Below are 7,014 nucleotides of genomic sequence, written 5' to 3' on the forward strand. Positions count from 1 at the left end.
TGGAAGCTTCTTCATTTCTTGAGATGGATCTTGAAGACTTTCTGAAACGTTTCTTCTTGGAGAACTTCTGGAAATTCTTCACGAGCATAGCTATCTCCTTTCCAATGTCTTCAGGATCCCAAGAACTGCTGTCAGATTCTTCTTCAGATGAGGACACAACCTTTGTCTTCAAAGCCCGGGTTCGGCCATAGTTGGGGCCATAGATATCTCTTTTCTATGATAACTGGAACTCATGTGTGTTGAGCCTCTCAAGTATGTCAGATGGATCGAGATCTTTGAAGTCAGGACGTTCTTGTATCGTCAGGGCCATGGTGTCGAATGAGTTGTCAAGTGATCTCATGAGCTTCTTGATAATTTTGTGCTTGGTGATCTCAATGGCGCCAAGTGCACAAAGCTCATTTGTGATATCAATGAGGCAATCAAATGTGAGCTGGATGTTCTCATTGTCGTTTATCTTGAAGCGGTTGAATAGGTTACGAAGAACATCAATCCTTGAATCTCTCTGAGTTGAGACGCCTTCGTTGACCTTGGAGAGTCAGTTCCAGACCAGCTTCGCAGTTTCCATTGCACTCACACGGCCATACTGTCCTTTGGTGAGATGACCACAGATGATGTTCTTGGCAGTCGAATCCAGTTGAATGAACCTCTTGACATCAGCAGCGGTGACACCTTCACCGACCTTGAGAGTGCCATTCTTGACGACATACCAGAGGTCGACATCAATGGCTTCAAGATGCATGTGCATCTTATTCTTCTAGTAGGGGTAATCAGTGCCATCGAAGACTGGGCACGCAGCGGAGACCTTGATTATTGCTACCTCTTGAGCATGCGTTGGTTTTCCCTTGAAGAGGAAAGGGTGATGCAGCAAAGTAGCGTAAGTATTTCCCTCAGTTTTTGAGAACCAAGGTATCAATCCAGTAGGAGATAACACGCAAGTCACCTAGTACCTGCACAAACAATCAAGAACCTTGCAACCAACACGATAAAGGGGTTGTCAATCCTTCATGGTCACTCGCAAAAGTGAGATCTGATAAAGATAGTAAGATAAATATTTTTGGTATTTTTGTTGTATAGATCGGAAAGTAAAGACTGCAAAATAGTAAACGAGATACGATGAAAATAAAAAGAGATGCAATATAATAAGAAAGAGACCTGGGGGCCATAGGTTTCACTAGTGGCTTCTCTCATGATAGCATGTATTACGGTGGGTGAACAAATTACTGCCGAGCTATTGATAGAAGAGTGCATAGTTATGAGAATATCTAGGCAAAGATCATGAATATAGGCATCACGTCTGTGTTAAGTAGACCGAAACGATTCTGCATCTACTACTATTACTCCACACATCGACCGCTATCCAGCATACATCTAGAGTATTAAGTTCATAAGAACAGAGTAATGCATTAAGCAAGATGACATGATGTAGAGGGATAAACTCAAGCAATATGATATAAAACCCATCTTTTTATCCTCGATGGCAACAATACAATACGTGCCTTGCTGCCCCTACTATCACTGGGAAAGGACACCGCAAGATTGAACCCGAAGCTAAGCACTTCTCCCATTGCAAGAAAGATCAATCTAGTAGGCCAAACTAAACCGATAATTCGAAGAGACTTGCAAAGATATCAAATCATGCATATAAGAATTCAAAGAAGAACCAAATATTATTCATAGATAAACTTGATCATAAATTCACAATTCATCGGATCTCGGCAAACACACCACAAAAAAATATTACTCCCTCCTTCCATTTATATAGGGCCTAATGCATTTTTAAGACCGTCATTGACTATTGATAAGATTAATAGTACATGACATGCATAATATGAAAATTATATCATTGAAAGCTCCTTTCACATACGAATTTGACGGTATGCTTTGTGTAAGTTGCATGTCATATATTATTGCTCTAACATTTGGTCAAAGTTAGCCTCGAAAAACGTATTAGGCCCTATATAGATGGAAGGAGGGAGTACATCGAATAGATCTCCAAGAACATCAAGAACTTTGTGTTGAGAACCAAAGGGAGAGAAGAAGCCATCTAGCTAATAACCCTGGACCCGAAGGTCTGTGGTAAACTACTCACACATCATCGGAGAGGCTATGGTGTTGATGTAGAAGCCCTCCGCGACCGATTCCCCCTCCCGCAGATCATCGGAAAAGGCCCAGATGGGATCTCACGGTACAGAAGGCTGCGGCGGTGGAAAGTGGTTTCGTGGCTCTCTTCGATGTTTTTAGGGTATAAGAGTATATATATAGGCGAAAGAAGTATGTCGGTGGAGCTCCGTGGGGCCCACGAGGGTGGGGGCGCGCCTACCCCCCTGCTCCGTGGGGCTCCGTGGGGCCCACGAGGGTGAAAGTTCCTATTATAAAGAATCATAAAGAAACAAACTTCTCAGAGTATTCAATGCACTTTATATGAAAGTTCCTATTATACCCATCTTGGATGCCCATCATATTGGGACTAATTTTATAACCAAAGCAAATTACCATGTTGTGCTAAAAGACTCTCAAAATAATAAAAGTGAAGCATGATAGATCAATAATTTCTATAAAATAAAACCACCACCGTGCTCTAAAAAGATATAAGTGAAGCACTAGAGCAAAATTATCTAGCTCAAAAGATATAAGTGAAGCACATAGAGTATTCTAATAAATTCGATTCATGCGTGTCTCTCCCAAAAGGTGTGTACAGCAAGGATGATTGTGGTAAACTAAAAAGCAAAGACTCAAATGATACAAGATGCTCCAAGCAAAACACATATCATGTGGTGAATGAAAATATAGCCTCAAGTAAAGTTACCGATAGACGAAGACGAAAGAGGGGATGCCTTCCGGGGCATCCCCGAGCTTAGGCTTTTGGTTGTCCTTGAATTTTACCTTGGGGTGCCTTGGGCATCCCCAAGCTTAGGCTCTTGCCACTCCTTATTCCAAAATCCATCAAATCTTTACCCAAAAACTTGAAAACTTCACAACATAAAACTTAACAAAAAATCTCATGAGCTCCGTTAGTATAAGAAAACAAACCACCACTTACGTAGTAATTTCAAAAAAATTCCTACGCACACGCAAGATCATGGTGATGCGTAGCAAGAAGAGGGGAGAGTGTTGTCTACGTACCCTCGTAGACTGTTCACGGAAGAGTTATATCAACGCGGTTGATGTAGTCGTACGTCTTCACGTCCGACCGATCCAAGTACCGAAAGCATGGCACCTCCGAGTTCTGCACACGTTCGGCTCGGTGACGTCCTCGCCTTCTCGATCCAGCAAGAGGAGCGAAGTAGTAGATGAGTTCTGATAGCACGACGGTGTGGTGACGGTGTTGGTGAAGAACAACCTCCGCAGGGCTTCGCCTAAGCACTACGAAAACTATGACGGAGGATAAACTAGAGGGGACCGGGTTGCCGGCACACGGCTTGGTGTTTCTTGATGTGTCTTGGGTGCTAGCCCTACCACTCTATTTATATGTTGAGCCTTGGGGTCGAAACTTGGAGTAAAAGCCTCCACAAAGTTGGTTTCACCCGAAAGGCAAGAGTCCTTCTCGGACTCCAGGGCCAGACGCCAGGATTCCTGGCGTGTGGACCCAGACACCAGGGACCCTGGCGTCTGGCCCCTGGACTCCGCAAAACTTGCTTTTGCGCTTTCGAAAAACCTTGTGGGCTTTCCCCTTTGTCCAAATAAAGTGTTCTCGTACCCAAACATTTCGGGAAACATCCGGAACCCCTTCCGGTGAATTCCGGAACCCTTCCGATGACAAAACACTATTATCCCATATATCAAACTTTATCTCTGGACCATTCCGGAGTTCCTCATCATGTCCGTGATCTCATCCCGGACTCCGAACAACATTCGGTCATCAACATACATAACTCATATAGTACTATATCATCAACGAACGTTAAGCATGCGGACCCTATGGGTTCGAGAACTATGTAGACATGACCGAGACACCTCTTTGGTCAATAACCAATAGCGGGACCTGGATGCCCATATTGGCTCCTACATATTCTACGAAGATCTTTATCGGTTAGACCGCATAACAACATACGTTATTCCCTTTGTCATCGGTATGTTACTTGCCCGAGATTCGATCGTCGGTATCTCAATACCTAGTTCAATCTTGTTACCAGCAAGTCTCTTTACTCGTTCCTTAATACATCATCCCGCAACTAACTCATTAGTTGCAATGCTTGCAAGGCTTATAGTGATGTGCATTACCGAGTGGGCCCAGAGATACCTCTCCGACAATCGGAGTGACAAATCCTAATCTCGAAATACGCCAACCCAACAAGTACCTTTGGAGGCACCTGTAGAGCACCTTTATAACCACCCAGTTACGTTGTGACGTTTGGTGGAACACAAAGTGTTCCTCCGGTAAACGGGAGTTGCATAATCTCATAGTCATAGGAACATGTATAAGTCATGAAGAAAGCAATAGCAACAAACTAAACGATCAAGTGCTAAGCTAACGGAATGGGTCAAGTCAATCACATCATTCTCCTAATGATGTGACCCCATTTAATCAAATGACAACTCATGTCTATGGTTAGGAAACTTAACCATCTTTAATCAACGAGCTAGTCAAGTAGAGGCATACTAGCGACACTCTGTTTGTCTATGTATTCATACATGTATTATGTTTCCGGTTAATACAATTCTAGCATGAATAATAAACATTTATCATGAAATAAGGAAATAAATAATAACTTTATTATTGCCTCTAGGGCATATTTCCTTCAGTCTCCCACTTGCACTAGAGTCAATAATCTAGATTACACAGTAATGATTCTAACACCCATGGAGCCTTGGTGCTGATCATGTTTTGCTCGTGGAAGAGGCTTAGTCAACGGGTCTGCAACATTCAGATCCGTATGTATCTTGAAAATTTCTATGTCTCCCACCTGGACTAAATCCTGGATGGAATTGAAGCATCTCTTGATGTGCTTGGTTCTCCTGTGAAATCTGGATTCCTTCGCCAAGGCAATTGCACCAGTATTACTAAACAGGAATAAAAAATAAAGAACAAAAATAAAATTGGGTTGCCTCCCAACAAGCACTATTGTTTAACGCCCCTAGCTAGGCATAAAAGCAAGAATAGATCTAGGTATTGTCATCTTTGGTATGCCATCCATAAGTGGCTCTCATAATTGATTCATAAGGCAATTTAATTTTCTTTCTAGGAAAGTGTTCCATTCCTTTCCTTAACAGGAATTGAAATCTAATATTTTCTTCTCTCATGTCAATAATTGCACCAATCGTTCTAAGGAAAGGTCTACCAAGAATAATAGGACATGTAGGATTGCAATCTATATCAAGAACAATGAAATCTACGGGCACATAATTCCTATTTGCAACAATAAGAACATCATTAATCCTTCCCATAGGTTTCTTAATGGTGGAATCCACAAGGTGCAAATTTAAAGAACAATCATCAAATTCACGGAAACACATCACACAAAGTTTTTGGAATCGTCGAAACACTAGCACCCAAATCACACAAAGCATATCATTCATGATCTTTAATCTTAATTTTAATAATAGGTTCCCACTCGTCATAAAGTTTTCTAGTAATAGAGACTTCTAGTTCAAGCTTTTCTTCATAGGATTGTATTAAAGCATCAACAATATGTTTAGTAAAAGCTTTATTTGGATTATAAGCATGAGGGGAATTTAACACGGATTGCAACAAGGAAATACAATCTATCAACGAGCAATTATCATAATTAAATCCCTTGAAATCCAAAATAGTGGGTTCATTGCTATGTAAAGTTTTGACCTCTTCAATCCTACTTTTATTAATTTTAGCATCAAGATCTAAAAACTCCGAATCATTGGGACGCCTTTTAACTAAAGTTGACTCATCTCGAGTCCCATCTTTATCAAGATTCATATTGTAAAGCAAAGATTTAATAGGAGACACATCAATCACTTTTAGATCTTCATCATTAATATCATGAAAACTAGAATAACATGTTTTCACAAAGTAATCTTTTTTGGCACGCATCCTAGCGGTTCTTTCCTTGCACTCATCAATGGAAATTCTCATCGCTTTGAGAGACTCATTGATGTCATGCTTAGGTGGAATAGATCTAAGTTTCAAAGAATCAACATCAAGAGAAATTCTATCCACGTTCCTAGCCAACTCATCAATCTTAAGAATTTTTTCTTCAACCAAAGCATTGAAATTCTTTTGCAAACTCATAAATTCTTTAACACTAGTCTCAAAATCAGAGGGCATCTTATTAAAATTTCCATAAGAATTGTTGTAGGAATTACCATAATTATTAGAGGAATTATTGGGAAACGGCCTAGAATTAAAGTTTCCGCTATACGCGTTGTTATCAAAATTGTTCCTACCAACAAAATTCACATCCATAGATTCATTATTATTCTCAATCAAAGTGGACAAAGTCATATCATTAGTGTCGCTGTCAAAACCGGTGGATCTCGGGTAGGGGGTCCCGAACTGTGCATCTGAAGTTGATGGTAACAGGAGATAGGGAACACAATGTTTACCCAGGTTCGGGCCCTCTCAATGGAGGTAAAACCCTACGTCCTGCTAGATTAATATTGATGAGTATGGGGGTTACAAGAGTTGATCTACCACGAGATCATAATGACTAAAACCCTAGAAGTCTAGCCTATCTGATTATGATTGTCCCTACAGACTAAACCCTCTGGTCTATATATACTCCAGAGGGGACTAGGGTTATACAAACTTGGTTACATAGAAAGGAAATAATACATCCGGCCGCCTAGCTTGTCATCCATGCAAAGGAGAATCCTATCCGGACACGGGAGAAAGCCTTCTATATTATATCTTCATGGCCCAATAGTCCGGCCCATGTCAACAGTCTGGATGCCCGAGGACCCCCTCTTCCAGGACTCCCTCAATTAGGATCAAAAGAAGCACTCTTATTAGCAAACAATTTCATAAGTTCATCCATCTTTCCACTCAAAACATTAATCTCTTCAATCGCATGAACTTTTTTACTAGTGGATCTTTTGGTG

The sequence above is a fragment of the Triticum dicoccoides genome, chromosome 2A (assembly GCF_002162155.2).
Source record: "Triticum dicoccoides isolate Atlit2015 ecotype Zavitan chromosome 2A, WEW_v2.0, whole genome shotgun sequence".
NCBI lineage: Eukaryota > Viridiplantae > Streptophyta > Magnoliopsida > Poales > Poaceae > Triticum > Triticum dicoccoides.